This window comes from Pan troglodytes, chromosome 6, assembly GCF_028858775.2.
Source record: "Pan troglodytes isolate AG18354 chromosome 6, NHGRI_mPanTro3-v2.0_pri, whole genome shotgun sequence".
Classification (NCBI taxonomy): Eukaryota; Metazoa; Chordata; class Mammalia; order Primates; family Hominidae; genus Pan; species Pan troglodytes.
The window spans coordinates 146,304,318-146,331,666 of NC_072404.2; the positions used below are offsets into that span (position 1 = coordinate 146,304,318).

General features: G+C 40.1%; 1 long non-coding RNA gene across 25 annotated transcripts in view; it reads right to left on the minus strand.

Moving 5' to 3' along the window:
• The window catches only part of LOC735584 (uncharacterized), a 236,762-nt gene that overhangs the window by 67,760 nt on the left and 141,653 nt on the right, over positions 1-27,349 (minus strand). For 10 of the 25 annotated variants that reach the window (XR_010158664.1, XR_010158663.1, XR_010158662.1 and 7 more), the window contains exons 5-7: positions 5,721-5,836; positions 1,406-1,851; positions 1-434 (exon numbers count right to left, since the gene is read on the minus strand). The exon at positions 1-434 is cut by the window's left edge. This is a non-coding gene — a long non-coding RNA (uncharacterized LOC735584). Of the gene's footprint in view, positions 435-1,405; positions 1,852-4,166; positions 5,857-20,472; positions 26,884-27,349 lie in introns of those variants that run through there. The other 15 variants (XR_010158675.1, XR_010158677.1, XR_010158672.1 and 12 more) reach the window with 7 other exon arrangements.

Here is a 27,349-nt window from a genome sequence, read left to right on the forward strand (position 1 = left end):
GCAGCTTAGAAGGGACAGTCCTGCTCACTTGGCACTATCTTTAACAAGACTGTTTAGATGGCAATGCTCTGCTCATTCGCCCTTCTTTCAAACTGTTCTTAATTTTTCACTTACAAACTGAATTTCCGTAAATTTAATGGTGAAACAATTTCAGCTCTGACTACAACGCTATACATAAAGGACACACTTAAAAGATGTTTGCTGAATTAAAAATTCACAGATATTCCTATAAAGAGGCTGGAATGTTTCAAATGAAATACAGCTACCTCCAGTCCTATCAGCACCACTTTGAGATAAAATATGAATTCCCAGGACACAGAAGCTCTAACTTAAATTCACAACATTCCATACTAGACATAGAAGTAACACCCCTGGTTTCTGCTTTCCAGTTCCACACTCCAGTCGTGCTCCCACCTTTTACCTTCAAGGTATTGCTGTTCAAGTTGACCAAAAAAAAAAAAAAAAAAATTCTACAGTAAAAATCAGTCCTAAATGTAGAAGGGAAGATCATTTAATAACAAATCACAAACCAGTCTTCATCTCTATTTGCTCTGCATTTTCAGAAACCACAGAACTTTGTATTACAAGTTAATCAATCCACATCACATCTCTGGAGAGAGGATCAGCATAAAAAAACAAACAAAATGGAAAACAGGAGCCACGTGTCAGAATTAGGCTAGTGTCACAGGATCTTCTACGGAGGTGACAAAGCCTCTTCATTATTTTCTAGAGGCAATTAAGCACATTTTCCATAAATCTACATGGCACAAAACTTTCTAACATGAAAGTAAAGTTTAGTTGCTGTTGACAGGGTTAGGTCTCTATACATTGTATCTCATTTTTATATTAAATTTGTTTTTATCAACATCATTAAATAATTGATATTCTCGCAGCTCTTTTCCATTTCCTGATGCGTTTTTAAATTGCAGCCTCTTGTCTGTGACACCTTCCCACCTAGTTTCTGCACAATTCCTGCACAAGGACCCTCTGCCTTAACATCGGTCCTGGGGAAACCCACTGTGCCTGCTTCCAAATGGAAATCAGGGTGGCGAACTGGGGCTGTTTTGCTAGAGGTGCTCCTGCTCATACCATGCAAAACGCCTTGTCTGTGTCATAGTCATTTACCTAATGGCAAAGTTCTTGGACCATTTAGAAACAAAACAAAACACTTTTTGTTTTCTCCTTGATAATAAATTTCAATCTCTTCCTATCTCTAAACAGCAAGCCGGCACACTAGATATGGGAAGAGGGAAAAGATAAAAGAAGCAATCAGCTATTGAATAAACTATATCCTACTTCCCAATGAAGGGGAAAAAACTTGGCATTTGCCGGATATTGAGTGTCTAATAACATTAGCAAGAAAAAACACGCAGGAGAGACTAACAAAGAAACAAACAGAACTTACTTTGTTTCCCAGCACAGTAAGCAGGTCGGCAATGAGATGACGGCAATTCCTTCCTCAAGGTCCCTGCTTTCACTTTAAAAGCTGTGTGAGTGCTTACATCCAGGTTTGCCGTGGAACTCCAAATGTCTGTGCTTCTAAAGATGCCCCAAGTTCCCAGTTCATGTCAGACACTGAAGACACACTTGTGAGGATCGGGAAGCCCCGCGGTAGCCCCAGTCGACCTCTGGGTGCCACGTGGCACCTCCACTGTTGTGACTACACACACAAGCCCGGGACACCCACTTGTTAGCTCAGGAACCAGGCGGCCAGCAGATATCTGCTCAGATGAACGTCCAGAGACTCAATCCTCTGGCATTCTCAGGTTCAAGGTTGGAAAACGCATTAAGACGAGAGCCACACAGTCAGCAGAATCTGCGCCATTAGCTTTCTCGTACTTAAAAGTCTGTCTAAATAAGAGTCAAAGGCACAAAATGAGAAGGAATATCTTACTAGGGATTGTGACTTGCACTTGCCATATTTTGAAAGTACTGGGTCCTATCTTGCTCTCTCAAACTGCATTTAAGAAACCCTACATCAGAAGTTATTTTCATTTCTTCTGTGAAAAACAGAAAATCAATAAAAGACTGGAAAAACATATGAAATATAATTCTGCTTAAAAACATAACCATTATTTAATCTCAACGGGCCGATTTATTTTAATCCAAAGAAGAAGAAGAAGAAAAAAAACACATGTATAAATTTAAAGTTTGTTTTGAAAAATTACTTCATCCATGTACTGTCCAGCTCATAAAAACAAAACTTCTTCCAGCGAAACGGGACACTTTGACCTTGTTTACTGCAGTGTTTTGAAACCGCTGTCTCGTAACTGCTGACATCACCGGTGGTGCATTAGCACCTGGACTGCTGTTGGCTGCACATGCTGATACCCCAACTCTCTTGAATCACCCGTGGCTGAACAAACACTCACAGAACAGTAAGGATAGCGGCATTAGCATTAAACTCACAAAACTCACAAGACCTTTTAGAAGTGTCACATCTCTCTGTTCACTTATACAAGAAAACAAAAGCATTGTATATCTGATACTTTTTAAGTCCCGGCATCCAGACCGAGTACAGACAATTCTTTCTTCTGACCCTCTCCCTGCCCAAGAAACGGGATTCCTTTCTCACCAACCGCCATATTGGCAAGAATTTCCGCCACAGAGTTTTACTATTAATACTAGAAGTTCCAACCTACTTTCCACCAATAAAAAGTTCCCACAAATCTTCCTAGGGGAGAATTTATTTAAGTATATTTTAGAGTTTCAAAGAGCACTGCATTCTTAAGTTTCACAAAATCAAATTTATTTGTTTTCTTTTATGGAACATGCTTTTGGTGGTGTGCCTGCCTGTTGCATTTTTAAAGAAACAATTTTCTCCTGTAAGCCTGACACATTTCCCTTTCTGCATTCCCCAGTTCTTTTTCTAAATACACCAAAATCAAAGCAACGGATAGTTGCAACCACTGGAAGCAAGCCACAATTCAATTTGTGCAAATATCTCCCCAGATTCACTTCTTAAATAAAACTAAATCCTGGTCCTACAATGATAGTGGAATTTTACAGAGAAATTAAAAACCCAAGTTTAATGTGTCTGAAATCAACTGATAACCTTTCACTGAAACCACTTAAAAACATCACGTCCTTAAACTATAGTCACCAAAAAATATAGAACACAAAATACATATTTGAGCAATTATAGCCCTTGTTTGTCAAAGAGGAGTAAAAAGAAAAACATCCAGAGTTAATACAATTAATTAACTCTAGCTAAAGAACTACTAAAAAGACCCTCCAAATGCCATGCTGTTACTATGACAACTTCAAAATTGCTCTGAGAAAATGTGCTGGATTGTCAGATTCGTGATAAAACAAGTGTCATCCTGCCTGCTAGGAATTACTTTCATTTATATCAGGCAGCAGAAAGGCTAAATGGCCACTTGCAATTCTGAAATATTAGATTGTTACCTTTTGATAGATGCTGTACTCTTCATTCAGATCATGAGAAGAGTTAAAAAATAAATGAATCTCTCTCAATCATCGGAACCCTTTTGGTTTCATTCCTGCAACGATACCACTCCCACCGTCTTAGATCTAGTTGGTACATTATTTTGTATAAGGAAAGCAGCGAAGTCTGATTCAATCTGAAAGGGAAGGGCCAAGAAAAACCCCTAACAGTATCTCGTTTCCAAATACAAATAGGTGAGCAGACACTCACTCTGATATTTAAGGGTTAATAATGACACAGAAAAAGAAAACGGCATTTTCTCCCTTAAAATTCCTGCTCCTAGGTATTCAGGCTGATTTACATTTTACGTAATCTGATGGCTCAATCAGGAAGTGAGAATTTTAAGTGCGTGAGTTATGGACGGGAGGAATCATGTGACCCATACATAGCAAAGAAAATTATGCAGCAGATGAGCACGCTAAGAAAAATAAACTAAGCAGTTTAAAAATAGTGTTTTGAGGATATATCGACCCATGAATATACTATGGCTTTTGAGAACTAATAATTCATTTGGGCACCTTAAAAATAAATCCCCAGGACTGTTTTAAAAAATATTACAAGATCCAAGGAATCCACGGTGAGAAATTAAAGTTTAATTATCCAAGAAACTGTTTCCCTCAAGTGCATATCCATTCATGGTTTATGTTAAAGGCTATTTTTCATCATTATTTAAAGATCAGGCAATACGTAATATAATCAAACAAAACACAGATTGCAGTGATGTTTACTTAAGCTTTATTTATATATATAGTGCGTAGGTTCCTGGAGCACAAAGAAGAAAGTTGCTCAGATTTATCCAGACCTCACATAAGTTTATAGATTTCAAGTAGCCACTGTATTTTATTACAGAAAATACATTCTTCAAGAGGAAAATGTTAAGGCCATAGAAGCTTTCACCTTAGCTATCTAAGCTTGTATTAGGTCATCATTAAATAGTATCTGTATCATTCTTATGTGTTCCGTAAGTTATGCCACAAATACCAGACCAAGTACACTCAGTCTAGAAACAAAAAAGTGGGAGATAAAGGTTAAAACATTCTAATAGGTGTAATGGGCTGATAGATGACTTTATATTACAAAGCTACTTAAGACAATTCTACTTTTCTAGAATACAACGCATTAATATAAACATTTGAAATTCAGAAGATTTGGCCTGTGGATGCTTTGTTTCTCAATGCAATTCTTGTTAATATGTTAGTAAGTAATAATTTATTAATACCAATAATAAAAAATTAACATGGTTGAGAGCAGGTGTATCTCATAGCCTTTATCAATTTAATGCTTAATACCAAAATACTATTCATATTTTTATTTCAGCCTATTAAAAAAATTTATACCACAGCTCTGGGCAAGTGGCAGGGTGGCGCCAGTGACAGGAATCAGTTCTGCGTATTTCTTGATTCCTAGCTCATCTTCCTTTAATTCTTAAACACAAGAGGTAGCTGGCGGAAAGAAGAGACTGTTAGGAAAGACAGAAACCTTTCAGAAAGGAAGCTTAAGGTAGATTAAGAAAAGTTAGGGAAGCTGAGAAGCATACAGTCTTCCAGATGGAGTATTACATGACATCTGTCATCATCTTACTAAACTTGATATCATATTTGTTGACTGAATTAAGGAAAGATGAACTAGTTACCAAGAAATATACTCAGCAGATTGATTCATGGCAAACCTAGCTCAGCCACTTGCCTAGACTTTAGTTTATTTAGGATAAACCTCAGAGTATGTACTTCTCAACTCCTTCATTTTATAAATGAATCTTGGGTCCGGGCTCAGCTGTCAGTCAACTATCTGTATAGTAAATACAGCAAAGTCTCTTAACTTCTCTAATTTCCTGAAACATCATATTGTTACCTTTTGAGAGATGTTGTACTCTTTATTCAGGTCACAAAAAGAGTAATCAGTAAATGAATCTCTGAGTAATCAGGACCATTATTATTTCATTCCTGCAACTATACTACTAATCAGAAAATTAGAGAAATTAACAGACTTTGCTATGTCACAGAGATAGGTGAGTGAACTGAAACCAGACCTAAGGTTTTGGACTTTCCCAGGCTAGGACTCTTTTTCACTACATGCTGCCTTACAACTGTCACCTGAGGTTCGAGTAACTCTCCAACTAGCCAAGCCCTGGCTACTTATCCTAATCATGGAAAAGTCAAACAGTCAGGATCCAGAGACCCTCGCTCTGTGCCACCTTCTTCTTAACTCACAGGCCCACTGACCCTCACTGCTGCTGTGGGCTGCTCCCACCAGCCCGTGCTGAGCCTCCTACCTCATCTGCGAGGAGACAGGGCAAGTTCCAGCCTGAGGGGCCTGGCTTCTGAGATGGTTCCAGTCCCTCTTCCTGGCTCGTTCCTTCCACTGGTACTCACAGCTTCCTCATTTTTCCTAATGGGAAAATCAAAGCACTAAAATAAGAAAAATCACTTGTTTTGGTTCATGTCACAGCTATACTGGGATTCTGAATAAACACAAGAACCAGATAATATTCTAGAAAAAGTAAAATTAACTGCTACTTCATAAGATTCACCAGAATTAATTCTGTGGAGATTAAAGAGTTAAATATAAAAGGAAAAAAAAAAGGAAGAAAACTAAATTAGTAGAAAATTATTTCTGAATTTGGAATGGGAAGAGAAGATTTAGCTTTATAGAAGCAATGAAAAAAGTAACAAAAGGCAATGTAATCCAACTGCAACAAAATGTAAAACCCCTATATGTCAAAAAACAGCAAACAGAACTGAAAGGTAAGCAAAAAAAGGCCAGGTGTGTTGGCTCACACCTGTAATCCCACCACTCTGGGAGGCTGAGGCAGGAGGATTGCTCAAGGCTTGGAGACCAGCCTGGGCAATGTAGTGAGATCCTGTTCCTACAAAAAAATTTAAAAACTAGCAAGACATGGTGGCACATATGTGTGGTCCTAGCAGAGGCCAGGGTTGGAGGATCACTTGAGCCCAGGAGTTCCAGGCTGCAGTGAGCTATGGTTGCATCATTGCATTCCAGCCCGGGTGACAGAGGGAGGCCTTGTCTCTAAATAAATAAAAAGGTAAGCAAAAAATAAAATAGCTGTAACAGAATAATATTCTTTATAGTATTTGAATGTAAAAGGTAAAATGTAATAACAGACAATTCACACAAAAATATAAAAGGCCAATTAATATGAAAAAAATGCTCGATTTCATGAGCAAACACCGAAATTCATTTCACCAATCACAAAGATGGACAACAAAAAAAGGAAAGCTCATGAAGTGAGGTGAGACAACCATTTGAGGAAATCAGCAATATATGTATTTTTTCAGCCTTAAAACTCTTTTGACTCCTAAGATGTTTATAAATATCTCCTAAGGAAATAATCATAGATACATAGGAAGATAACTATGGCAAGGACATACTTAGCAAAAGCATAAAATGGGGAACAACTTAAACATCCAAAGATGGAATGGAGCATGTGACTAAACAGATCACAGTAAAAATTCATACGCTTAAATCATGATTTGTGAAGAATGCTTCATGATACTGGAAATGACAAAATATAATATTGGGTGCAAATGCTGAATATAAAATCATACATAAACATGATACTAATGTTGCCAGGTAAGAAAGAAAGTGAAGAAGAAGGGAGGGACAAGCTGATCTCGAGACTGGATTAGGATACATTTAAAAAGCTTAAAAAGGGCAGACGGAGACATTAGATTTTTTATTACTTCTTTATAATCTTGAGATGGTTGGCATTTTCTGTAATATATTGTTTTTATAACTGGAAAAATTCTATTTATGCTAATTACCACCCTCTAAATATTTCTCAGCTTTATAAAATCATGAAAATACTTGCAAATACTTTTGAACAAGAAATTTTTTTTTTTTTGAGATGGGGTCTTCAGGGGGAGTGCAATGGTACAATCATAGCTCACTGTAACCTCGAACTCCTGGGCTCAAACTATCCTCCCATCTCAATCTCCCAGCTACTCAGGTATAAACTACCACACCCAGCCAGAAATTCTTATATTTATTATTAAATGCAAAGAAGAAGGTGTAAAACAATGTGATCTTTACTATGTAAAAATTTACATGAAAGAGACTGGAAGCCTATGCATCAGAATGTTAATAGTTGTTGCTTTTAGGTAGTGCCATTGTGTGTAATACTTTTCTACACCTTACAAATTTTCTGTGATTGTCATATATTGTTTTCATAAGAAACAGATAACAGTTTCACAATTAGAGGACTAATACATCAAGAAGCTGCTATTATCAACAGTTAAATTTCAAAATACAGAGTATCAATAGCTACAAAAATTTGCCCTATGACCAAGAGATTTATTTTTTTTAATTTAGGAACCACTGGTATACCTTCAGAAAACAGTAGGAATTGGTGTGTGTGTAGGAGGTGATAATGAATCATATTTTTTTTTTTAGCTGTCAAACTGTTTTCTCCAGGCAGCAGTTCTGTGAGGGTCCAACTGAAGTATGAGAACCTTGATAGTAGGGACATTACCAGAAAAATGGCCCAAAGGTCGATGCGGGGAGGAACAGTAAATGATCAAAAGAGTAAGGCAAGAGTCCATGAAAACAGAAGCGTCAATAGAGAAGGATCAATAACTTATTTGATCCAAAGGAACTGAAAGCAGGAACTAAAACAGGTATTTGTACACCCACGTCCCTAACAGCATTATTCACAACAGCCAAAACATGAGAGCAACCCGTGTCCATCAACCCGTGTTCATCACATGGATATATAAAATGTGGCATATCTACATGGCGGAATATTATTTGGCCTTAAAAAACAAAGAAATCATGTCAATGCTACAATGTTGTTGTAATCCTACAACATTAGACGAACCTTGAGGACATCGTGCTAAGTGAAATAAGCCAGTCACAAAAGGACAAATACTGTAGGGTTTCACTTATTTGAGGCACCTAGAATAGTCAAATTCAAAGAAACAGAAAGTACAATGATGGTTTTCAGGGGAGCTGGGGGGAGGAGGGAATGGGGAGTTGTTTAATGAGGACAGAGTTTCTGTTTTGCAAAATGAAAGGATTCCAGAGATGGATGATGGTGATGGGTGCACAACAACATGAATGTATTTAATGCCAATGACCTGTGTACTTAAACATGGTTAAGATGGTAATTTTTCTGTTACATATTTTACCACGATTAAAATATATACATATATATTTTAAGTATCTGTATTTACATATAGATATAGTCTTATCTGTGTATATGTGTGTATATATATATTTATTTCATCTATAAATATATGAAAGAAAGAAAGAAACCATCAGAATTAGAAGTCCTGAATAAGTTTCCGATTTGGAATGCAAGAAAGGTTTAGGAGTGTCAATGATGCAAGCATCAAATGACCTTATTTCTGAGACTAAATTCTTTAAATATAAATTATAGAAGTCAGCTCAGAAGTGAAAATCCAGATCAAAAGTGAAAATAAGAAGGGATACTGTGTGTAATTTGAACATAATATACCAAACTTCTTTGTGGTTTTTTTTTGAGACCCTCTCATAATAGCCAGCTTGGAAAAATTCCCCACAACTAGGAAAGAACCTACAAATCCAAGCAACATGATGACATTTTCTCATCAACAGGAAAAAACATAAGCATAAGGGAAACTCTGAGTGTCCTTAAAATGTACTCGATACCCATTTCGTGCTATTACCACAGATTTAAAGAATTCTAGAGCTGAACAGAAGCTCTCAGATAGAACTGTTCCAGGACTCAGATGTCTAGAGAGGCTTCCCCAAGGTCACTGAGAAATACCAGATTTAAAGACAAGCCCCTGGAGAAGAGTTCTATTTTGTTTGTTGTGTTTTATTTAATATATTTATTAATTTTGAGATGGAGTTTTGCTCTTATTGACCAGGCTGGAGTGCAATGGTGCAATCTCGGCTCACTGCAACCTCTGCCCCCTCGGTTCAAGCAATTCTCCTGCCTCAGCCTCCTGAGTAGCTGGGATTACAGGCACATGCCACCATGCCCAGCTAATTTTTGTATTTTTAGTAGAGACAGGGTTTCACCATGTTAGCCAGGCTGGTCTCGAACTCCTGACTTCAGGTGATCCGCCCACCTTGGCCTTCCAAACTGGTGGGATTACAGGCATGAGCCACCACGCTTGGCCGTGTTTTATTTTTTTTAAAGAGGTGGCTATTTAAAGGTAAGAAAGCAAGTGTAATTGGAAGGCTCTTTCTACAAGTCATTTTATTCATTAATTTTGTTCAAAAAATACTTGAGTACATCTTGTATAACTCTGCCAGGCACTGGGCTAGGTGCTAGATGATGAACAATATTTCATCATCCTTCCTGTAGCAAACTGGCAATTACAATGTAAAGGAGGCATACAATGCTATTAGTACACATAAGAGGGGGCTCTAATCTGGTCTAGCTAGATTGGTTGAGGATGGCAACCCGAAGGTAGTGATATTTTTAATAATAATAGTAATCACTGTTATCACAGCAAGCTTTATTGACCACCATTATAGGTCAGATAGGGCTTTAAAACTTTCTATGCATAATTTAATCTTCCCTACAATCCTATAAAGTAGAATCTTACTGATGAGGAAATTGAGGCACAGAGAGGTCTCACAGCTCCTCAGTAGTGAAGTCAGACCAGATTGCATGTTTTTTCAAAATCTGCTTCTAGGGAAACCCAAACAAAGACAAGACAGGAATGAAACTTAAGGATCAGAACATTCAGGAAAGAACTGAGATGCTCTGAATAAGTAAAGAGGGAGAAATAGGGTAGGGTTACTACAGATGGGAGAGGCTGAGGAAGGATGGAAGGGATACAAAGCCCATGACCAAGAGCTCTGGGGCAGGAGTGGTTGATTTACATTTGGGATTTTCATAAAGTTCTGTGGAGTGGGAAACAACTCTCTTCTCCAACTCCCCATGAACTTGTTAGTGCTGTGATGACCTGGTTATGCACAGGCTGGAACACGTGCTCTGCAGAGGCCCCCATCAATCTGGGTACAGGACATTTAACAAATGGGTAAGAATTAAAGCAGGGAAGGAGAAGGATGAGGATGCTTTTAGAAGCATCGCCCTGAAGGCAGTCAGAGAATGGATTAGGGAAAATTTAGCAGGGAGAGAGTTGCTAATCCATTAACACAGATAAAAGGTCATGGTGACCAAGAAGAAGGACATGACAGATAAAGTAGATGGGTTTGAAAATTGTTGATAGGTAGAATTCTGACCAGATTTGCCTTCTTACTGGATTCTGAAGGTGAGGAGAAAGGATCAATAAGTCATAGGTTTCAAGCTTGGGTATTTGGATCAATTTGGAACCTCTTGGATATGAGGTGCCAACAAGATATCCAAGTGCAGATGCCCAGTGGGCACTGGAATATTAGTAAGGAGCTTAGAGACTGATAGAAAGATCCTGAAAAGGGCAATGAGAAGGAAAAGCAAGAAGGGTAGGGTGAGTCTTCAAAGGCCAGGGAGGAGAACGAGTCAAAGCCTGCTCACCACTGAGAGGTTGGGGAAGACAAGAATCCAAATGCATCTGACGAACGTGGCCCACAGGAAAGAGAGGAGGGCGACTATTGGCTTTGGCTACAGCGGAATCCACTTGGTCACCGGTGCAAAAGCCAGACTGGAACAGCCTGAGGGGTGGGCAGGAGTGAGGACAGGGAGGGAGTAACTAGAGACAATCCATCCAAAAGGCTGGCCCTGGCAGAAGTGAATGGAGAGGTAATGAAAGGCAGGGTGATACTGAAGGCCTGTGTTGTTTAAAATGGGAAAGACTTAAGTAGGTTTCAGTGCTTTCAGGACAAAGTCAGTGGGGAATAAAAAGTACACGGTCAGAGAGAGAAAGTCTTTCAGAAGGTGAGAGGGAAGGGCATGGGGTTCAGGGCCTTGGGCACGAGGAAGGACTCCCCTTCCACTGAAACAGGAGGCAAGGAAAGCCAGGCAGGTGCAGATGAGGAGTGCTCATTCACAGCGAGAACCTAAGTGAGTCCACCTTCTGGACTCTCTTCCCTCTGTGACAGCGGAGGGATGGCCAGTTACTGAGAGTAAGTAGTGAGATGCAGGAGGTGGAGAGTGGGCAGTGTGTGCAGAACCGCTGGGAGATGCAGGGGCACTGGGATGGCACGGATCAGCTGCTGGAGAGTGGAAAGCTGCCTCCTCAAGTGTGCTTCTCCCGCCTGCCAAGTCATGGGCGCCACATCCCAGTCCTCTATGCGTGTGTGGCATCTATCAAACAACACTAAGAACATAAACAAAACCGTGACTATGCTGAGCAGGGCCTTGTGAGAAGTCGCATCTTCCACACAGTGAGATCCGGGAAGTCAGCTGTAGTAAGTGACATCAATTTTCTGTAGGCCTTCATCGCATATGTACAACAAAGACAATGGTCTACACAGAACACGATGGCCCCCCATGACAACGTGCAGCACAACCCCTCTTCTTATAAAGTTAATATATTATTACCAGCCAGCAGTTACATAGTGCTCACTATGAACCAGGCACAGCTCTAAGCCTTTTGTATACTTTAACCCAAACCATGAGGCAGGTACTCTTATTCTCCCCATTTAGGGAGAGACACAGGAACGTCGATTCCTTCGCCGGTGTTCAGTAGCAGAGCTGGTATTCCAATCCAGGCAGCCCAGCCTCAGAGTCCCGCGCTAATCACTTCCCTATACCACCACACCATGAAAGCACCAAATTCAAAGTCCTAAAATTTAGGGTGTCAAAAGAGAGCATCACCACTTATTGTACCTTTCTAACAGAATAATTTGGGTGCATTTCCTACTCTATTCAGCCTTTGGTTTCCAAATCAAGGAATCTTTTAAAAGAAAGAAAGTTCTATATTCAAATAAATATGCTCAACCAAACCGTTTACAAAAACCTTTCCAAGTAGAGATTCTACTCATAGACAAGGCTTCTTTAAAATCAGATCTACTTTTGCATACAATATACTTGTTATTAAAACAATTTTTCCTTTACAAGCGTCTTTACATTACGAAAAACATCTTTCTTAAGAGTATTTATTTTTTGTCTGGCCCACATTTCATTATAATAAGTTCCAAATCACTCATTTTTGAATCCACACATATCCAACTTTTCAGATAAGAAAAGTGAAGTTAATTTTGTTCTTCTTGAAGTCGCCTGCAGGCTCAGGCTAGATCTCACTTTTTATGGTCTATTTCTGTGCAGATAAGAACATCACATTTAACATGGGAATGTTGGAACTTCTGGAGGCTTCAGCAGGGTTAGCTTCAAAAAACAAGCAAAAAATGCCTCCCACCACATACAGCTTCTATCAGTGATCTTTGACATAAATGTTTCACGATATAGAAGTTAAAGAGTATGCCAGTCACTTGAGGGTTGACCAATGTGAACTGTTATTTCCTAGACTTGAGTACATGCCGCATGTGGTCTATACAAACATTCTTTAAGTTCCTTTGAAATAGACCCACACATATATGGAAAACTGATTTTCAAGAAAGGCGCCAAAGCAATTCAATGGAAAAAGGAAAGTCTTTCCAACAATCCATGTTAGAACTGGGAAAATGTATGCAAAAATATGAACCTCGACTTCTACTTAACCCCATATACAAAAATCAACTGGAGATAGATCATAAACTAAAGCATAAAAGCTAGAGCTATAAGTCTTCTAACAGAAGGCACAGAGAAATATCTGCACAATCCTGGGGAGGCAGATTACTTAGGAAACAAAAAATACAGATAATATAGAAATCTTTTTTTTAATTTTTAAAAATATATTTTATTTTTTTGTAGAGAGTTGAGGTCTTGCTATGTTACCTAGGCTGCTCTCAAACTCCTGGGCCCAAGCGATCTTCCCCTGCCTTGGCCTCGCAAAGGAAAAACATTTTTGATCAATGAAATTATTTCAAAATTAAAACCTTCTGCTCATCAAAAGACACTTTTAAAAAACAGCAGGTAGACCACAGACTGGCAAAATATTTGCATTATAAACTTCTGACAAGAATATTGTATTCAGAATATGTATAACATTCCTACCAACCAAAATAATAAGACAGTCCAATTTTAAAACAGGCAAAAGAAAAACAGACTCAAACGACTTGAACAGACACCTCAAAAGAGAAGATACACAAATGGCCAATAAGTATATGTGATTCATCTAGAAAACGCAAATTGAAAACTACAATGAGATACTACTTCATATCCAAGAGAACGACTATAAGTAGAAAAACCAGCAATATACAATGTTAAGATACCGGGTCACCTGGAACTTTCATAAATTGCTTGTTGGAGTGTAAAATGGTACAATTACTTTGGAAAATGACTTGGCAGTTTCTTACAGAGGTACACATACACCTAGTGTACGGTGCAGCAATTAAACCTAAAAAAGAGTGAGAGTGGGCCGGGTGTGGTGGCTCACGCCTGTAATCCCAGCACTTTGAGAGGCCGAGGCTGGTGGATCATTTGAGGTCAGGAGTTTGAGACTAGCCTGGCCAACATGGTGAAACCCCATCTCTACTAAAATTTTAAAAATTAGCCAGGTGTGGTGGTGCGTGCCTGTAGTCCCAGCTACTCAGAAGGCTGAGGCAGGAGAATCGCTTAAGCCTGGGAGGTAGAGGTTGCAGTGAGCTGAGATTGCCCCACTGCAGCTCAGCCTGGGTGACACAGTGGGACTGTCTCAAAATAAAAAATAAAAAAAGAAAGAAAAGAAAAAGAAAAGAGTGAGAGTGAGAGAAAACTCATTCACAGCCGCTTAATATTCATAGTAGCCAAAAATGGGGAAATAATCAAAATGTCAGTCAACAAGAGAACAGAGTTTAAAATTGGGTCTATTCATACAATGGAATACCACCCAGCAATAAAGGAAGAATGATACAGACAACTATATAAAACTGTTGCGTGAAAAAAAAAGCCAGACGCAAAAGAGTATATACTGCATGATTCCATTTAGAGGAAGCTCAAGAACAAGACTGCAATGATAGAAAGCAGAAAGTTTTTGCCAGTGAGGGCGGGGAATGACTGAATGGGGCAAGAGGAAACCTGGTGATGGAAACGTTCTCTCTCTTAACTGGGGTCTGGGAACAGGAGTACACTGAATGTCTGTGCATTTCAATGCATGTAAATTTTACATCAATTAAAATGGAGGGATGGTAGGATTTCCTTAATTGTCTTGACATCCCCATGTCCTCCTGAAGAATGCAATTTGATTCGCACACTTAGATCCCATCAAATGGTGCCTGTATCTGGATTATTTCAGTTCACAACTAGCCATGGCTCTCTCTTCTCTGGGGGACCATCCATACAAGGTATTTCCTCCAGAGGAAAAGAAAGAATTTGCTGGTTCTCCTCTCATTCAACAGTAATAGCCAACCAACAGGCCAGGTCCCAGAACCAGTGTGGGAGTGTTCTACATTCTTGCAGTCACAGAGTGTTTTTTTTAGGCCCACCATTTTTCAGCAGACATCTGACAATCCGCACTCAGAAACATTCTTCATCTCTAGGAAGTTATGCGAAATAGGTGGGAGAAACAAGGTGTGGAAAGGGGGTGTTTGGCATAGGCTGATGATAGATGTTCTGGTCAATATCAGGAATAAAATCCCAAGTGTGTTCTGCTTGCCTGGGAGCTCACACCCTCAGAGCTAAGTAGATTTCACTACTCTCCATCTCTGCTCCCAAGGACATGGCCTCAGAGGACCTGCTCTTTGATCTAGAACTGTACAGGAGGCTCTAAGCTGGTAAACAACTACAGGGGTACAGAGGTCAGATAGGAGAAGGCCCTTATGACCCTTACTATCTTCAATTGTCTCTAAGCAGCTACATTAAAAATAGCTAACATCCATCACTATTACTTTGCAAATTTTAGAGGTAGATTTTAGCCTCCTAGTATTGTGCTAGAAATGAGGCTAGGCCTGAGAAGAACCTAAAGCTTCCATCATGTTGCAGTAATTGGCCCTAACTGTGGAATACCTCTGAGAAAGATCTCCAGGGATTTTTCACAAAGAAACTGCTTCCTAAGTAAAAGGAGGGAAGCATGAGATGGAAACATCAATTCAGGCTTTCTTCTGACACAAACGGACACCATTTGTGTCACAAAAGTTAAAGAACTAGTCAACATCTTACTTTTCCCATCTTCACAGTGTCTGCTGACACTTTCAGGACCGACCTGACGAACATGACAAAGGGATAATTAATAAGGGTTTGGAGATTTTTTCCACAAAGGAGATGGGAAAAGAGAATGTGAATTGCTTCTTATAAGAAAAAGAAGAGGGAGTATGAGGGTCTATAGCCCAAGAAATAAATAGTACAGAAGGGAAGAATAGGAAATTCTCTCAGAAGCTCTTATGCTAAAGGGCAGGGAAGAAATCAAGCAAGCGTATCCACATTTAATTTGTATTAAGATCAGGAACAAGTACCACTACTTAAAGATTTTTTTAAATGACTAAGTTGGATGTTTTACAAGATGCAACTTTCTTCTAGCAACAAAGCTAAAAGATCCTCTTATGGGGCTCTATGATTAATGGCTATGTCTTTACTGGCTGGAAAGTGTATCTTTGTATAATAATGTCAGCCCACTGTTTCCTCCCAATCCAGTAATTGTGAGGGTTCGTTTTCCCAAGCCCCAGTACCCACTGCAGTCATCATGCTCCATCTAATCTTTTTCCTGGCTAAATGCCTGACTAAAGGTATTTCCAATTTACTTGTTCAGATATATTTCTGACAAATCAACAAATGAAAGTACTTCTCCTTTCATGATGGCGGTCAGGGCGCCTGGAAGACCCCACTACGGTTATAAAAGGGGTATGTAGACCCACAACAACAACAAGTTTCAGGGGCCTGAGAGATTTCACCAAATGTCAGGAAGCCAGAAGGATGTGGGGAGAGCACTGAGCGATGAAGCTGAGCAGAGGCAGCTTACAGCCCGGAGAGTTCTGAGCGGGTACTGCCAAGGCAGTGAAGAGTTGATTTTATTCAGATGGACCCCAAACAGGCTCCAGACTCAGGAAAAGTAAGAACTGTGACAGAAGTGACAAGAAAGGTAGAAAGGAGAAGAGTAATTGAAAAGTCTGGAAATAACAATTATTCTTTTCATGACTACTCCTGTCTTGATAAAAAAAAAACCTTATAGCTTCCCCACTTCAGAGCAAAAATAAGAAAAGGGAGATAATTTTCTAAAAAAAATTAAACAAACGTCTGGTGAAGACTAAATAGCTAGTGTGGTTAAGAGAACCCCACAGTCAAGCCCTCCTCATTCTGACATCTAGCAGTTCCCCAGCAAGAGGGCTCAGGGTGGCTCTGTGTACCCAGGCTGAAGCCTGCTAGAGGCAGATGCTGTCATGCAGAACTTCTAGGCAGCCATAATGGCACTTCATTTTTAAAAAGAAAATCAAATATATATTTTAAAAGTCTGCAACATGAAAGAGAAAAACCAAGATAAACAACAATAACAAAAAAGAAACAGAATATTTAAGAAAAAGATTTTTTTCTAAAAAAACTAAAAAAAACCCCCAATTTATTAGTATTCCTGGAAATACTTGAGAATTACATCAACATAACAACAACAACAAAAAAGAACTACAAGAAAAAGCTCTATGAAATTAAAAATGCAAGCCTCAAATAACAATAGGGAACACTATGTATGCACATGCTTGAGTAACTTAACCTCACATTTGTACTTCTTTTTTCCTTTTTTTCTTTTCTTTTTTTTTTCTGAGACACAGTCTCATTCTGTCGCCCAGGCTGGAGTGCAGTAGCGTGATCTCAACTCACTGCAACCTCTGCCTCCCAGGTTCAAGCAATTTTCCTTTCTCAGTCTCCCAAGTAGCTGGGATTACAGGTGTGCACCACCACGTGCAGCTAACTTTTGTATTTTTAGTAGGAATGGGTTTTTGCCATGTTGGCCAGGCTGGTCTCAAACTCCTGACCTCAAGTGCTCCACCCACCTCAGACTCCCAAAGTGTTGGGATTACAGGCGTGAACCACCACACCCAGCCTTTGTATTTCTGATTTAATCTACCATATAGACAATACCTTACCTAGAATGTGTTATATTTTACAGTACTGTCAACAGTTTGTAATGGCATATGTGGACTATGTTCATGACAAAGGGACAGTGCCACCATGTCCACTGTTCAAGAAAACCTGAGTCTGTTTTTAACTCCTCTGCAAGTTTACAGTTTACTTCTCTCAATACCTGCTCATCTTTTCTACAGAAGGGGAGTAACCAAAAGTCACAGTTTTTTTTTGTTTTCGTTTTGTTTTTTTGAGACAGAGTCTCACTCTGTCACCCAGGCTGGAGTGCAGTGGTACAATCTCGGCTCACTGAAACCTCTGTCTCCCAGGTTCATGCAATTCTCCTGCCTCAGCCTCCTGAGTAGCTGGGATTACAGGAGTGTGCCATCACACACGGCTGATTTTTATATTTTTAGTAGAGACAAGGTTTTACTATGTTGGCCAGGCTGGTCTTGAACTCCTGACTTCAGGTGATCCACCCACCATGGCCTCCCAAAATGCTGGGATTACAGGCATGAGCCACTGTGCCTGGCCATGTTTTGTTTTGTTTTGAGACAGAGTCTTGCTCTATCGCCTAGGCTGTAGTGCGATGGCACGATCTCAGCTCACTACAACCTCTGCCTCCCGGGTTCAGGTGATTCTCCCGCCTCAGCCTCCCGAGTAGCTGGGATTACAGGCACCTGCCACCATGCCCAGCTAATTTTTGTATTTTTAGTAGAAACGGGGTTTCACCATGTTGGCCAGGCTGGTCTCGAACTCCTGACCTCAGTGATCCACCTGCCTCGGCCTCCCAAAGTTCTGGGATTACAGGCATGAGCCACTGCACCTGGCCCGGTCATGTTTTTAGAGTGACATATGAAGACTCCTAGAAAATATTAATACAGAAGAACTAGCTTACTATGAAGATTTCAAAATACTAATACAAATTAATGAGGTACACGTGAAATCTTCCTTGGGGAACTTCATGAAGAAGATAAGCATCCCTCCTATCTGGGTAATTTGCATACCCTCCTTCCTTAAACGTTGAGGCAGGGATTGGTTCATTGGTTCAAAACCCTACCCATTATTCTCATAGCTCTCTTTATATGACAAAAAAATTCTGTCATGTCCCATTTACTACTCTAAAATCAAATTTGTTGATAATATTAACTACTGTACATGCAGCTTTAAAACATGAATATCCTAAATGTACATAAAAGATAATCTAAAAGAAGCAATTTATAATAAAAAATACTTCACATTTCATTATATAAATAATTTTCAGGTACAATTAACTATGTAATCAAATAGATGCTTGTAACTTACTTATAAAGAAGAAGCTTGTATTTAAGAGAAGTCAGATTAGAAGCTTTCCATATTAAAAGTGCAGGAAAATGAAAGAAGTAGTATAGGTGGACCAGAGAATGAAAATGAATCTATTCTGTGTATATTAAAAGTATGCAAAAATTATTTTGCATTTTTATGAAAAAATAAAGTCTAGGTTCAGAAAATTATAAACTGATCTTTCCCTACATGAATGTCCAACAGGATAACTGAAAGTCATGTGTACTACAGGGCAATTCTTTATATCTTTTCTACTGTGGGACATTAAGTTCTCTCGCTCTCACTCATGAAATATCCTTCATTAGGCTGGGCGAGGTGGCTCATGCCTGTAATCCCAGCACTTTGGGAGGCCGAGGCCGGCGGATCACCTGAGGTCAGGAGTTTGAGACCAGCCTGGCCAACATGGGGAAGCCCCGTCTCTACCAAAAATACAAAAATTAGCTGGGTGTGGTGGCTTGGGCCTGTAATCCCAGCTACTCACGCGGCTGCAGCAGGAGAGTTGCTTGAACCCAGGATACGGAGGTTGCAGTCAGTTGAGATCACACCACTGCATTCCAGTCTGGGCAACAGAGTGAGACTCCATCTCAAAAAAAAAAAAAAAAACCAGAAAAATCCTTCATTGTACCACCAGAACACCCTCATAAATTTCCACTCTGTCACCTAGGGGGCGGTACTGCTTTCATGAGAACTCCTGACCAGATCATCTATGGGAGTTTCCTTTTAGTCTTCATCGTCCGTCGCACTGAGAATCAAATCCTGATGGACAAATCAGCAACATAGCTAGGAAGCACAGTAACTTAATATAAAAAAAGACTATGAAGAAATTAATTTAGTTTAGGCTTATGCCATTAACTGTAGCCATATTCAACATAATTTCCTCTTTTTGAGTTCAGGATGATTGGTTACTCCACATAGAACATGGAGTGGAAAGCTGTATCTTTGTGACTTTTATTTAGATAGCACAAAATGAGCCTGATTTTTAAAATGTGAACATTCAAACCTGGCTAACTAATGATAAAAAAGGGAGTTTTTCATAGAACTCTACAACTCTCATTTCCTCAAAACAAGAATTAATGCATTCTTTCACATGCGGTCATTACAGGAAGGGGGGGTAGCCATTTACTGTAAATGCCTTTCTGATGCAATTCTACTACCTCTTTCAAAGACAGAATTCATCCAAGAAGCCTTAGTCACTTCTTCAAGAAAAATGCCACCGCGCTGAATGTACACAGACTAAACCACATGCCTAAGGAAAAAAGATGAGCTGATTCCACCATTAGAACACAGTTCGGGAGAAAAGTGGCAGAGAGAGAGCTCATAGCTTGTCAGAGCAGATCAAGTAGTATGTCTGAAAATCCGCCCTTTAATGTAACAGTCACTGTTTCATAAATCAAATGCAAACATAGATTTCCCCTCTGCCTAACTTTTAAAGTATACTTCCTAAAAATATAAGACCCCACTTCTAAGCCAGTAGCAACTGTGGTGATTTAATTTTTAAAGTTTCATGCACGGAAAGAAAAATGGAATCTTATCTTTTAAAATTTGAAAATGAAACTATGTTTTGAAGAGGGTAGATTTCACAGGAAAAGGGTAAGACAGTGGATAATACGATAAAGCAGTTTGGATGGAAAAACTTCAGACAAATAGTTCTGAACTCTTCTCAAAGAGAGGATCAATTTTTCTAAAACCTCAAAACCACCCAAAAGGAAAAAAAGGAATAATTTCTCCAGTTTATCCTTACCCAGATGAGCATGAATTCTTCTAACAGCCAGATGCACACACTTGTTTTTATGGAGGAGTTAACTGCTGAGCCAAAGCCCAGGAGTCACTCAAGACTGGAGGCTGCGTGCTGCTGGAGCCCGAAATCCCCTTGATGAATGAAACTGCACATCGTAATATACACATTCAGAGCGGGCTATTGGCTAAATGAAGGCAATGCGTGTGGAAGTCTGATTTGCCACCTTCAGGGCAGGCGTCTTATATCCTAATTCAGAAAGATGACAGGCTTTTTTTTTTTACTCCCTAGACAGTCAAAACTAGAAAGGGTTCGTTTTTCTGTAGCCTTCTCCCCAACCCTACGGAAACCACAGAGAGAACAAACCACAGTGAGACTTGACTCCTTAACTAGGCAATGCCAATGAGAAAAGAATTATGTTGACACTGGCAATTTACAAATAAGTCTCACACCACTGCCAAAGCTTGTTCATGTTACATGACTGCCCGAGAGTCATACATAGGTATGGGGATGGTTTGGCTCATTTTTTAAGCCAAGAATTCTAAGCCGTAATTTTGGGGCTCCCTGAGGGTAGCAAACTTTACCAAAGAGTGGTAAAAACTCTTAAAAATATATTAATCTTTGTGCAATACTAGTGATCAACCAAAACATTAAAAACTAAGAATTACCTAAGTTTGGACTCAGAATCTCTGGGGAGGAGCCCAGGAAAATGAATTTTAACTGGCATCCTAGGTCATTCTTATGTCCTCTAAAGTTTGAGGACTACTTTTCCTGTTACTGGAACTGAACAGCTGATTATAGCTGCTTCCATCTTCCTTTATCATTCAATTATTTTGTCCTTGATTCCTGCTGAAGTCAGGAGTGACAAGAACAGCAAAGCCTCCTCAGGACAACTTGTGGCTTCTAACTCCAGGGAAATAAAAGGAGAGCCAGGCTGGGTTCACTTGATCTCTCCTCCCCACCTACCTCTGCTTCACTCCACCAAGACAGAAAAGTCCAAGCTGCAGAAACCTGGAAAATGCAGTACTTGAGGGCAAATATGAATATTACACTAACAGATGCTACAGCTGGAAAGCGAAAAATATACTGCCAAAGAGAAGAGGAAGAAAAAGAGAAAGAATACTAATGCTCACTGATTCCTTACTATTGCAGAAAAAAACTGGGTTCTTGTCACATGACCAGGAAAAGTTACGCACACAGACCCTTTGAAGGGTGAGGGGTTATGGAATCTATTGGGCAAAAAGGAAAAAGACTCTCAGCAAAGCAAGAAGGGTTTTTATGAACAGGCCCCCATCTCACAGATTGAATCCCAAGTCACCACCCAGGAACAGGAGAGGCCAGGCTCCTAGCTGGAAAGGGTGAGAACTTCCTGAGGCTCCATCCCCTCCTCCCAGTGCACAGGCTGGTGGGAGACTCTCCAGGGACCTTCCCCCTTATCTTCCTCCTGCATTGATCATTACTATGTTCCAGACACTGCATCAACAACTTTATATGCAGCTTTCTTTGCCAAAGAAGTCTCACCAAAAAAACTTCTTCGAAAGTATCTGAACACACAAACTCAGGTGTCTACATCTCACAGCAGGGACACACGGTGCATCCTCCACGGAAGAAGCCGTGCTGGCTGTGTCCATCTCTACCCCAACTGCCCTATGAACAGAAAGGATTTCTAAAAAAGGAAACAGAGAAATACTGTTGGAAATGTATTTAAAAGAAATCATCATCTTTCCGTATTTCCTTTTTTTTTCTTTTTTTTTTTTTGGAGACGGAGTCTCACTCTGTTGCCCAGGCTGGAGTGCAGGGGCGCGATCTCGGCTCACTGCAACCTCCACCTCCCAGGTTCAAGCAATTCTCCTGCCTCAGCCTCCCAAATAGCTGGGATTACAGGAGCCCATCACCACACCTGGCTAATTTTGTATTTTTAGTAGAGATGGGGTTTCACCATGTTGGCCGGGCTGGTCTTCAACTCCTGACTTCAGGTGTTCCACCTGCCTCGACCTCCCAAAGTGTTTGGATTACAGGCATGAGCCACCACACCCGGCCCCGTATTTCCTATTCTTATTCCTTCTTTATTCAACCTAAGATTATGTGGCCTCTCAGAAATTTCAGAGAAGACTCCTGTCATCTGTTCTCCATTCTAACCCGTTTATTTCAATCCAAAGTACTGGGGGAAACCCCATCATTATAATATGACTTGAAAATATTATTTGGACATCACCAACAACTATCAACTTTGTTTTTTACTTTAATAAAAAGGGTTTTATCTTTGTCTCCAATATGCATAATGTTCCTAAGGAAACTTTCTAGAGAAGGGGAGCTCAACTTAGAAAACAGCTTATTTAGGAACAAGTTTTCCAAATCCTCCCCCGCACCTTTGTTTCAGGATGATTACGCATGGTGGCATCCTAACACAAAGGGGAAGGAAGCTGACTTCTGACTTACTACTATGAGCGGATCTGGTACATTTGGTATTCCAAGTGTTTTGCCTAATAGGTAAATGCAGATCTGTTGGGGCAGTGTTTCTCAAATTGTGTTAGCACCAAAACCCCTTGTATTCCCCTAAATGAAATCTTGGGTGAAGGCCCAATATCCTCACATGCTCGCTGCTGTGGCGGGTGGGCTGCAGGGCCCACAGGCCTTCCTTATTTGGGCCCACTTTCTCAACTCATCCCCAGGGTGGCTACAGAGGCAATGCTGCCAAACCCCAAAGGCTCTGTTTTCTATTTTCTCAGACGTTGATGATTTTTTAAATTAATACTTTATCATTTTATTTTATGTATGCCTTTGCGTCTCAAAGTGGGGCATACATTTTGAAACATTTTCAAAGTCATGTCCAGTCATGCTACGTGCAACACTGAGCTTAGGAATTCTGGGACATATTTGGCCAGTGTGGACCCTGACATGAAAATTATAATTTCCATCTGTATCCCTTTGGAAACAACACCTTTAATATATTTGCAAGTTCAAGGTCATTTTAGAAACACAAAATTTTGCAGAGATATAAAGTTTAAATGAATGAGAATATCATCTTGATGATTAAGATCCCTTGCCAAATTTCACTTCCACTAGTGAGCATTAGTTTGCTACATAGGGGACAGTAAGCTTTGGACTAGATATTAACACTCAAGCAAATATATATATATGTATTTGTACACTGTGTATGTGTGCCTGTGTGTGTGCGTGTATACCTCAGCTCTAAAATGGGAAATGAATTTAAAGTGCTGCTAGGTAATTATTATCAAAAAATTTTATTAATAATATCAGGTCAGCACAGAGAACAAAGACTGAAATTCCTTCATGAAGAGGCAATATGTACTTCTGCTAACAAAAGTTTAATAATCTTTTCTGAGTGTTATTTCTCAGTTGGGTTTTTTTTGTTTGTTTCTTTTTTTCAGACAGAGTCGTGCTCTGTTGCTCAGGCTAGAGTGTTATAGCACAATCTCAGCTCACCGCAACCTCTGCCTCCCGGGTACAAGCAATTCTCCTGCTCAGCCTCCCGAGTAGCTGGGATTACAGGTGCCCGTCACCATGCCCAGTTAATTTTTGAATTTTGAGTAGAAAGGGGGTTTCAGCATGTTGGCCAGGCTGGTCTCGAACTCCTGACCTTAGGTGATCTGCCCACCTCGACCTCCCAAAATGCTCTGGGATTACAGGCGTGAGCCACCATGTCGAGCTGTTTCTCAGTTTTAAAAAAGATAATGTGTCTCATTTGGCAAAGCCATCACATTTCAAATGTATGTAAGAGAAAATGTCCAGAGTGAAGCAGCTATCCTGGGTCACCTGGGACCACTAACCTGAATCAGGGAAGGTCCCAATGTTCTGTAATCAACTGTCCCATAGAATAAACAGTGTTTAAAAGAAGGGAACTTTATATCCAAGCAAGTGTCAGAAGCATGTACACAGAAGGAATAAAAGTGAACTGTCTTTTCAAAATCCATGTTTAACCATATCCTTGCTTTCAGAATACTCTCAATTTCCTATGATTTCCATTTTAATTTATTATTGACAATAAAATAATTATGGAAGCACTGTAGTAGGACTTACAGTTATCTAAAAATAGTCAACCTCTTTCCAAAAACAGAAGCATGGTTAAGAGAATTAATAACATCCTAGCACTTTGGGAGGCTGAGGCGGGCAGACCACCTGAGGTCGGGAGTTCGAGACCAGTCTGGCCAACATGGTGAAACCTCGTCTCTACTAAAAATACAAAAATTAGCTGGGTGTGGTGGTGGGTGCCTGTAATCCCAGCTACTTGGGAGGCTGAGGCAGAAGAATTGCTCGAACCCAGGAGGCAGACGTTGCAGTGAGTGGAGATCATACCACTGCACTCAAGCCTGGGCAACAGAGTGAGACTTCGTCTCAAAAAAAAAAAAAAAAAAAAGAGGGCGAGAGAAATAATGACATTAAAGTAGTCCTCAAATACTTGCTTATGTTCCCAAAATGTATCCATATATTTGTGGTTTAGGACTGAGGCTACTTTTCCCTTAGGAATATTGCTGCTAATGATAGTACCCAGGTCATTTCACAAAACTTACTTCATATCATGTATCCTATATGTAATATTATATATCCAAATGAAATATGTATTTTAATTGTGTTGCAATACTAATAATTATATAAAGCATAAAATAATAACTAAGAATGATTTTATCTGTATGCAAATATGAGAAGGTTTAGTCAGGAGGAAGCCAACTGAGACTCTCAAGAGCTTTGGAAGTTGATGACACTGGTTATTATGCCTTACTTTACCTCCAAATATATCATGTGCTTTTCCCTTGATACAATTATATCACTATTCTCTCTCTCTCTCTCTCTCTTTTTTTTTTTTTTTTTTTTTAAAGAGATGGGGTCGCTGGGCACAGTGGCTCACACCTGTAATCCCAGCACTTTGGGAGGCCGAGGCGGGCGGATCATCTGAGGTCAGGAGTTTGAGAGCAACCTGACCAACAAGGAGAAACCCCGTCTCTACTAAAAATACAAAATTAGCCGGGCATGGTGGTGCATGCCTGTAATCCCAGCTACATGGGAGGCTGAGGCAGGAGAATCGCTTGAACCTGGGAGGCAGAGGTTGCAGTGAGCCAAGATTGCACCATTGCATTCCAGGCTGGGCAGGAAGAGTGAAACTCCATCTAAAAAAAAAAAGAGATAGGTTCTTGCTATGTTACCTGGGCTGGACTTGAACTCTTGGGCTCAGGTGGTCCTCCAGCCTCAGGCTCCCAAGTAGCTGGGTCTACAGGCATGTACTACAGCACCAGGCTATATCACTACTCTTAAGCTCATCCGCTATGACTAATACTACTGGGGGCTCTCCAAAATTACTAATACCACTGGGGGCTCTCAAAGTGGGAAGAAAGAAAAAAAGCTTAGAAAGAGAAACAGATTTACTTGAAATATGGAAGAAATGTGATAAAAAGTATGTATGGAATTAACAAGACAACCTCAAAAAAAAGGCAGGAAGAGAAAAGAACATAATATTGAAAGTTTTCCCAACTTAGATGGAAAAGGTGCTGGATTGGATATATGACCTGAGCCAGGACAACCTGGCTGCTCTGTGAAGCAGAGGACAAGAGGCTGACCAAAGGCAGGCGATGTGTGTGACCAGCCATGTGCATGAATGGGATGTGTGCAAAGCCAGCGTGTATGCACTGGGAAGGCCTTTTGTGGCAAATGTGGTAAGAATTTAGTGGTCAGTCTTTCAAAGAGATAGTCATTTGGTCTGGCTGGTGACTCAACTGATGAGAGCCCGAAGTCAAGAGTTCAGTGGTGGTGTGTGTTCGGCTTCATGGTCGTAGAGCATGAGCAGGAGGAGTTAGCTCCCAAACATGGTGCTGGCCAAGAAGGACCAAGCCAGAGCCCATGGACAGCTCAGTATAAAGCAACACGGCCTCTAGGGCTCTGTTCTTAGAATAAAATCATTTTCCTGCACGACACTCTTAATTCCTTACTTAACTGTGGAGGAGAAGAGGGGTGTAGATGTTAAGATATCAGAATCTGAAAAATCCTTTACTATTAACATAGCTAACTTTAAACTGTTTACTGAAAATGATCATTGGACCCTATCTTATAGTAATGAGTTTTATGCATTTAATATTATAAATATGGTCTTTTAAATGACAACACAAACTATGACCTTACTAAATAGGCTGGTGACATGTTAAAGTGTGAGTGTGTGTGTGTGTGTGTGTGTGTGTGTGTGTGTGTCTGTAAGATTGGTAAATTCCAGTTCCAGTAGCAGGGGAAGTTAGGGAAGGGAATGAACAGGAAGGGATTTTTGGTTATAATCAAGGGTACCTTTTTTGGTTCTTGACAACAGTCTAACTGGTCTAACGCAATGTTTTTCAAACTGTAGGGTAATCCATTAGTGGGTTGTAAAATAAATCCAGTGCACGGAAAGCAGCGTTTTTATGAAGATGAAACAGACTAGAATAAAACAGAAAATAAGAGTTCACATTTAGTGGGGCAGCTATTTTTTCATAAAATAGTTTCATGTATGTGTATGTGTTGCATATACTTTTCCATGATGTAAAACATAATCCTTTCTCTGAGTTCCAGGAAAAATGGACTACAAGAAAAGAAGATTAAAAGCCGGGCGCAGTGGCTCATGCCCGTAATCCCAGCACTTTGGGAGGCTGAGGTGGGCGGATCATGAGGTCAGGAGATTGAGACCATCCTGGCTAACACAGTGAAACCCCGTCTCTACTAAAAATACAAAAAAATAGCCGGGCTTGGTGGCGGGCGCCTGTAGTCCCAGCTACTCGGGAGGCTGAGGCAGGAGAATGGCGTGAACCCGGGAGGCGGAGCTTGCAGTAAGCCGAGATCGCACCACTGCACTCCAGCCTGGGTGACAGAGCAAGACTCCGTCTCAAAAAAAAAAAAAAGAAAAGAA